The 9,638-nt window shown below is 26.9% G+C and overlaps 1 pseudogene; it reads right to left on the reverse strand.

The window, feature by feature from the left end:
- Positions 1–885: 885 nt before the first annotated feature.
- Positions 886–2,734, reverse strand: LOC130506398 (endoglucanase 9-like; annotated as a pseudogene).
- Between the last annotated feature and the right edge of the window lie 6,904 nt (positions 2,735–9,638).

A 9,638-nucleotide genomic window follows, 5' to 3' on the forward strand; every position in this document is an offset into this window, starting at 1 on the left:
TTAATAGAAATAAATATTTATAAAACTCATTCACTTTAACGGGTTTTTAAATATGTTATTCGATTAAAATAGTTATCTAATTTAGTTTTACTTAAAGTTTTAGTGAAGACGATATTAACCTATTTGCATATATACATATATTGATAGAATTACTAAGAATTAATAGTTTCAAACTTTTTTTTATTTTGTTCGATTTCCGCTGCGGGTTGAGTTTGATATTAGTTTTCAGATACAACACTTTAAGAAACGTTCAAATATATAAACGAAGTCTACTCGAGTAAGATTTTGATTTTCGGGTCGATCTTGGATCAGATTTTTTGGGTACAATATTTCTTAACTAATTATATTAGGTAACTATTAAGAAAATATAATATGTTACAACTTTTAGAAATAACGTTTGAAAATAATTTCTAAAATGATTTAGTGCGTTTTGAAAAACACAAATATAAAAATTAATTTTCTTTAAAAAAATTAAAACAAAAAATATACTAGCCTTTCTAAAGAAAAAAGTTATATAATTTGTTATATCTTTTATAAAACATCTACTTAAATTTAGAAATAAAAATGTGGGAAATTAAAACTTCTGTCGTATATGAACTACAAAAAATATTCACATCTTGCAAACTTTATGAATAACAATTAAAAATAATTTCCCAAACGTACATGACACAAATACATGCTTATAAAATTGATTTATTTAAATATACTTACAAATTTATATTCTATTAAATGCATATCATACGAAAATATGATTATACAAACACACAAACATATTATATGAGATAAAAAATAAAAAACAAAACATATACCCGCCTTCTTGGGGCGGGTCAATCTCTAGTTACTTGATAAATTTCATATTGTCACATCCGGCTTCGGCCGACGGTTTCAAGCCGATCCACCGGAGGCGAAGTACGCCAAAGTTTCCGACGAAGGGGGCGTTAATGTACGTAGCAGGTTCCGAGTGAATGTAATCGTCTCTCTTATCTAGATACTCATCCTTCTCATCTGGCCCCTACGATTGCTCCCGTGAGAATGTTAGGGTTAGGGTTTGGAGTATATAAAAAATTGGTTTCCTTCGGTGCAGTTGGGGTGTTGCTTGTGAAGGAATAGAAGACCCTCTGTGGTGGATTCTCATGGGGAAGCTAGGTCCGTATCCAACCAATATACGACATCTTGGCGGGATTCTCGCCGAGTATGTAATCCACTTGCTGCTTCGATACCTTTATCAAGACGTCGGGGACGATGACATCGGAGTTTCCGCAGTAGAATCTGTGTTGTGTGGCTTCATGTAGTTGGCGTAGGTGTGAGCAAGAATGTTATGGCGGTTACGTGTTGAAGGTTGCTATCAGGTAACTTGTAGTTGTACATCAAGCCTCCTGTTGTAATTTTTAAAATAACGTTTTTTAGAAAGTTTAGAATGATTCCTATCACGATTTAGATCTGCTTACCTGAAGTGTAACTGGTAGACGAAGAGGGAGTGTTTGGGAGGATCTTGCATATGAAACTCTCAGCTTCTTGCTTGTATTGTTCAAAGTTTGCTGTCGTTGTTACCTAATGCTCGCTGCCAAAACGTGAATTTTTTTTGTTAGTAGGAATTTACAAAGGCTGAGTTCGGACTTATGAGAGATTGGAACTTCCCACAATTAAAAAAAAACTTCTTTTAGCAGAGAGACACACCTGTGAAAGAAGAACATAAGCGCCAGAATATTTGTTGTTCCAGTTGAAGATGTCAGTCTGTTCTCCACCTCCTAGAGATTCTATGAAGTTTTGTGTAATTCAAGTCATCGGTTGCTTTCAGCAGCCAGGCCGCACCCCACATTAGCTCGTCCTATCATCATTAATTTTTTACATTTTGATATATATATATGTAGCAGTAAACAAATTTAGTTGCAATAAAAAGAGATGGGACATTTTGAAAAGCAGACCTTGTAAACAGAGTAGGAGTAGTAGAAAGTACGGAACCTCGGAGGAGGGGCATCACTGTGACTTCCTTGGTGCTGCCATGGCAAACTCCATCACAATCTTAGATGTTGCCAACAGTGAAGTCGAGTACTGAGGATCAACTTCTCTGAAAACCATAGAAGCTGCAGCCAGAGCTGCTGCGGTTTCAGCTGCCACGTCAGAACCGGGGTTAGAAGCGGATACAGAATAGACTGTACGAGGTGTGTCCATATCTTCAGGCCGTTCCCAGCATGGGTGATTAGCACTAAGATCTCCTACCCCAACATAAAGCTGACCCTGAGTTTTGTAGCACACTTAAGCAGATAATCCGTGGCCCACGGATGCTCACGTGCGTTTTGGAGCTCAGGACCCATCTGGCCGCCGTACTCAAGTGGTGCTCCATGAAAGCATTGTGGTGGTAAACGCCATTGGGAAATTGTGTTTGACGTTGTCTCCTTCGTGTTGTACCCACCAGTTAAATCCACCTGCAAATTGTATTAAGAAAAACAATTCATTTTTTTCTTTAACAATTTTTTTTTTACTGACAAAGTTATAAGAGGTTTAGTGGTATTAGGGTGTACATTGGCTAGGGAGCCATCGTTAACGCCGGAGTTACCCCTCCATGATATTTTTTGGTCTGTTGGGAGGGGACCGGACCGCTGACCTTGGAAGAAGAGCAATGACTTGGAGAGAGCGTCTATGTAATTTGGATCGGCATCAACATTTCGTGTGAGAAGAGATGAGAAAAGGAAAACTAAGAAGAAAAGAGAAGTCATTTTGAAGTTGATTGCTTTTGAGTTTTTGAGGTGCGAATCTATGATATGAATGTCCACATATATATACACAACAATGAAGATAGAGATGCAGAGATAGGAGAGGGATTTGACACGGATGGAAGCAATACATACGGCATTGGAGAATAAAAATGCCTTCGTTAACATTGATTTCTCCACTCTAAATCTTTTTTTCTAAGAAAAAATATTACTTTTACCTATACCATCTCCAAAAATACACTTTATTTTTAAGTTTGCAAAATTTAAAATTTGAAGTTTTAAATTAATCTTTTCCAAAAACAAACTTTAAATTTAACTTCAAAAAATTATGTTTTATATCATGGTCCTTATATTTATGATATTTAATTTAAATTCATAAAATTTTATAAATAAATAGCACATATATAAAATATATTATAGAAATACTAATTAACAAATGAAACAATAAAATATATATTTTACATAGAAATACATAATTAAATATTAAATTACAAGTAAAATACTACATTATTCTATGAAACTATTTTCGTAATACTTCCATATATGATCAATTAGTGCATTTGTTAAGTTTTTTTTTCTAATATTGTTGTTATCTAAATCAGTTTTGGAAAAAAAATTAAAGTTTTTATTTAATTTTATTTGTAAAAAGTTAAAATTATAAAAGCAAATTTGTAATATTTTTGAGTTATAAAATTTTGAAGGATTAAAATATTTAAAGATAAAATATTTAAGAATCACAAATATAAATTGTAAATGTAATGACCCAAAATGCAATGAAAATATGAAACTTGAAATTTGAAATTTTGAGTAGTGACACTCTAAATTCGAAGTTTCACTACTCAAAATCTCAAATTTAAAGCTTTTGAATTTTTTTTGGAGATTTTTTTTTATATATTTGAAATTATAAAATGTCTTTTGGAGGATGCTCTTAGTATATTTTCATTTAGTTTTTCTTGGAAAAATACTTTCGTTTAGTTTAAAAATCAGGGAAAAAGACTGAAGTTTTACACCAACGAAACCCAAAGTATTTTAAGAATGTTAATTATTGGAAATTTGTAACATCAAATGTTTAATTTGAATTTATTTTGATGATCGCCTAAAAAATTTAAATATATGGTTAGTTTGAGTATCAGTATCCATTATGGATGAGATAGCTGGATACAGTGACACACTGAGATATAATGTATATATGCTGCTTTAGAGTATGGTTTGGTAGTTACAACAGGTTAACTAGGTTGCTTTAAAAAAAAATATAGTTAAACTTGGTTGTGTTTCAAATATAAATAGTTAACATAGGCCGCCCCGGCCCGGAGCACACGCACGTAAGCGACCGATTAGGGGCCGATGACCTTTAAAATTTCCATTTATGCATTTGTTTTATTATTTTCCCTATGTAAAGATATAATTTTATTTATTTTGGCTTAGGGTAATAACAAAAATTCTCAATCTTTGGACCGGTCCTGTTACGTAGGTTAGGGTTTTAATGGATATTTTTTAACAAAGGGTTTAAAATAATAAAAGAAGGAAGCTATTTTCGAAGAGAACGAAATAATGTAAGAAGGAAGCGGGAATGCCAAGATAACAACGCCGAGTCTGAGTCTTGGGTCTTATCAAAACTGTTTAATGTAACCGAGACGAAATAGATTGTACCTAATCGAATTTACTATGTGACCCTCTTTCATGCATGTTAGTTTAAGTTTATGAGTTCGACCTCCCTCTTTGCGTTTCTGTAATAACAAAAGCGTAGAAAAGGGGAGACAACGTGTCTTGTCAGCTCAGTGCATTGATCTTAAACCATTTTACAATGGTTATGTTGAATTGAATCACCACAATGTATATTAAAAATAAAATTTGATGATGTAAATTATTTAATATTGAAAAATTTCAACATATTGAACAAAAAGTTGGAAATTTATCGATATCACATGTCTTCATATCTTTCTATTATTTAAAATCAATTATCTCACTATCATCTATCTATCTATCTATCTATCTATCTATCTATCTAATCTATCTATCTATCTATCTATCTATCTATCTATCTATCTATCTATCTATCTATATTATTATATAAAGCTTGGTTTTTCAAAGTTACTAATTAACATGATCGCGACACATGGCAATTAAAACTTTAAGATTGTGACATGTGTTAATATATCTCATAATTAAAAAACTTATTATAAATATTATTAATAGTTAATTTTCCATTTTTAAAATTCTAAACAAAAGATTTAAGATTTTGACATGTGTTAATCTATCTCATAATTAAAAACCTTATTATAGAATATTATTAATAGTAATTTTCCATTTTTTAATTCTAAACAAAAAAATAATTGCAAAAAGATTATTTGATAGTAATTTTGCTTCTAAATTTTATACATGTGTTTAAATATATAATGATTAAAAATATATGTACTTATATAATAAAAACGAATTTTGAATAATCTAATTGTAAGTATTTTTTAATAGTTAAACTTATGTAATAGTTAAAATTCATTTAATATTAATTGTTTCAGAATTTTTTCCTTTTTTTCAGAATTCTAAACAAAAAATATTTTCTTATATATTATACAGTTTGGTTCTTCAAAGTTAGTAATTAACACGATCGCGACACATGTCAATTAAAAATTTTAAGATTGTGACAAGTGTTTTAAAGTAAAATCAATTTGTAAAATATTTAACAATAATTTTCCTTTTCTAAAATCATAAAGAAAAAATAAATGTAAAAATATTTAATCGTAATTATCCTTTTTAAAAAGCTTAAACCAAAAAAATTGTAAAAAATATTGATTAATGTTAATTTCCTTTATTGAAATCATGAAGAAAAAATAACTGTAAAGAAATAAAAAACTGTCAAGAAATATTTGATAGTAATTATATTATTTGGAAAATCATTTAGACCAATGAACGTGTTTTTTCAAGTTAGTATTAACATAATCGCGACACATAATAATTATAATTTTAAGATTGTGCATGTATGTTTAAACAAAAATCAGTTTGTACAATATTTAACACTAATTTTCCTTTTCTAAAACCATAAAGAAAAAATGTAAAAAAATATTTAATTGTAGTTTCTTTTTAAAAATCTTAAACCAAAAAAATTAATACTTATATGTTAATTTCCTTTATCATCATCATGAAGAAAAAATAACTTTAAAAAAAATAAAAAACTGTCAAAAAATATTTGATAGTAGTTATCCTTTCTAAAAAATCTTAGACCAAAAAATGTAAAAGACTATATAATGTTACTTTTCTTTTATTGAAATTCTAATTAAAAGATCATAAACCAAGGAATTACAATTATCCACACACACACACACACACATATATTATATATATAGAACTAAACTCCCTCATATTTGATCACCAAGTATATTATTGATTCAAGAAAATACAAGGTACGGTTCTGTATCCTTATCCTATTCTTTTCTTCTTACAAACTCATGTTGATTTCTTTTGTCATTAACTGTCATGCAGCCTACGTAAATTATTGCCACAATAATGATTAGGCGTTTGTACAGTAAATAGTTATCACTCTATAAAAATATTTGTTTATTAATGCAAATGTTGTTTCTTAAAATAATTATTATCTTAAAGACTTCATAATAATTTTATATATGTAAAAATATTAAACCTAAACTCTTAACATTACTCCATCTCTCAACTCTAAATCCTAAGTTTAGATTAGTTAACCTTAGTTTTTTTTCGGTTGATGTTAATTCTAGGATTGTAAATGTTTTTTTCCTTTTTAAAAGTGAAAATATAATAATGGTTAGTGTAAACATGAAAAGTGATAATATGAATGTAGTGTTTTTGATAATTTTTTTTATTTACTTTTAGAAACTGCAAACCTAACAATTATGATGTATTCACTGCTCCATAAAATATCTTATATCAACAACATGAATATTTGATAGTTTTAGTTTTATGTTAATAACATGTATTAGAAAAACATGTTCAAAAGAGATGAAAATTACGAAATAAGAGAAGATAGAGAAATAGATAATTTAGTAAATAACTTTTCTTTAACAAATTTAGGATAAAAATGTGCATTAAAAACTAGAGTAAATAGAAAATAATATTTTAATTAAAAATAATTTTATTATTAAATAACTATTTTAAAAATATTTTCTAAAGGATTTTTAAAATAGAACTTATCTTAAAATTACTAATAAATATTTTAAAATTAATATAATATTTAATAATTTTGAAATATTTTTAAAAATTTAATTTATAGTTTCGTAGTATATATATTTTTAATCAAAAATATTCTAACAAATTTCACAATATTTAAAATAAAAATATCATCAAATATTATTTTGCAATTATATTTTGGTTAATTATAAAATAGAAATTACTATTACATAATATTTATGATAAACTATTAACAACAAAATCATTTTTGTTATCTTAGTATATATTTATTTATGAGATAGTTTAACTCATATCAAAATTTTTAATATATAATTGTCATATGTCACAATACCATGTTACCTATTAATTTTGAAAAACTAGGCTCAATATAGTATTTTATGATAAGATTTCATTAAACATTTTATAAAAGAAAATTAGTATTAAATAAATTATTTTTCAAATCTGTTTTTTTTTCTGTTAATTGAAAAGGAAAATTCTTCAAGTTACTATTAAATAATTTTAATTTTTTTAACATTAATAATTTTAAAATTAGTTTTTTCAAATTTCGTTTATTTTATTTTCATGGTACATATATTTTTAATCATTACATATTTAAAACACATGTCATAATATTAGAAACAAAATTGTTATCAAATAATCTTTTGCAAATTATATTTTTGGTTAGGGTTTCAAAAATGGAAAATTACTATTAAATAATATTAATAATTACTTTCTAAATTTTTTATTTTTGGTTATTATCTTAGTATATGTTCTCTTAATTATGAAGATATATTAGAACAAGTCACATTTTAAATACATAATTGCTATCATATTAATTATAAACTTTGAAGAACCAAGCAACTTAAAAAATTATTAAACAAAAATAAATTATAAAATTCAAAAATATAATAATTATTTAATAAAAATCATGAATAAAAACTATCTATTAAATAAATTAAAATTCATTTATGTATCATGATTATAAAATAAAAATTTTAACTTGAACTTATGTAAAAAATTTAATTATAAAATAAATCTTACACAACATATGCAAATCAATCATAATTATAATAAATTATTATTACTTTATGTTCTTTATTAAATTAAAATATCAGAAATCCCGTTGCAACTCAACGGGCTTATATCTAGTAAATTAATAAACTTTAGTTTTATACAAAAGTTTCTAACTTTTAGTTCTCTAAAAGTAAGGATTATGTTTATTAAGTTAGACCACAGAAAATAATTATTAATTAGTAAAATAAGGTGTTTATTTTTATTGAACAAAACCGTTGTATTGTATAAAAGTTTAATGTTGTTGAATTATAGGTAGAAGAATAATGTTGAATGTTAAAAATAAAAATTAAATGTTGAATCTTGAAACCATTATAGAGAGTTTTTAATTTTGGGCTATTATCTGAAACCCAAAAATTGAATCGATACCAAACAAAACAAAAAAAACAAAACCGAACGAGTATCCGAATATCTGAAATTAATTTATTTATTTAAATATATTAGTCAAATTAGTTTCAAATATTTTACTATAATTATTTAAATATTTCACTGATATCACATGTCTTGTATCTTTCTAATTATTTAAAATCAATCATCTCACTATAAATTAATAAATTTAGTTATATACAAAAATGTCTATTTTTATATAAAGATTATGTTTATTAAATTAGACACAGAAAAATAATTATTAATTAATAAAAAGATGTTTATTTTTATTGACCAAAACCGTTACAATGTGTAAAAGTTTAATGTTGTTGAATTATTAGGTAGAAAAGATAATGTTCAATGTTAAAAATAAAAAACAGAATGTTGAATCTTGAACCATTATAGAGAATTTAATCTTGGGCTATTATCTGAAACCCAAAGTTTGAACGTATACCAAACAAAAAAGTTAAACAAAACCAAACCAAATGAGTATCCGAATATTTGATATAATTATTAGTTAAATATATTAGTTAAATTAGTTTCAAATATTTATTATATATAATATATATATCAAAGTAACTTACAATAATATAAATTATTGAAATTGATTTATCGAAAATATATTTTCAGTATTTTTTTGAGTTTTTGGGGCTTGTTGTTTTCTGGGTTTTAAACTCCAACAAATCTAAACCTTCTTTTAATTAGGTTTCCGTTTCAGGTTTTATCAGAAAAAAAAAACTTGGATTCGACACTAGATGAACTGATTCCGTTCAACAGGTCGTAAACACCTTAACCCCCGAATATCCTAAATTACGTGAACTAATTTAATGGTTATTACTGTTTAACACGGTTTAAGGTGGCAGACGCAACATTAATGTCATGTCAATAATATGACTCAAATATAATCTCCAGTAAAGATAAATAGTTTGCATGAGACTAAGGGAAGAAGGAAGCGTAAACATTGAACTGATTTAGGATTTATATGGTCCAATTAGTTGACGAAGACTGGAGAAGCTAACCGACAAGTTGACGCAAGACTTGCTAAGTCACACCCCGACTCGGGGGTTCCTACGCTACGAACTCTTCCCGTAGGGTTGAATCATATATATATATATATATATATGATCATTATAAAGCTATATATTGTTATTGGTTTTGGCATTATTAAAGTAATGCATAAACGTATGTTCGATTCGGTTACTACGGTTAGAACCGTGTGAAAATCTGTTAATATCATTGCCCAGTTTTGGTGAGCCCAAACCTTCCTAAAAGAAGTACACACTGTTTTAAGAACAAAATTTGGTCTCAAATTCACCTCAATTGTTAGCACCAATCAAAGTGCCATGTAAGATA

The sequence above is a fragment of the Raphanus sativus genome, unplaced genomic scaffold (assembly GCF_000801105.2).
Source record: "Raphanus sativus cultivar WK10039 unplaced genomic scaffold, ASM80110v3 Scaffold3193, whole genome shotgun sequence".
NCBI lineage: Eukaryota > Viridiplantae > Streptophyta > Magnoliopsida > Brassicales > Brassicaceae > Raphanus > Raphanus sativus.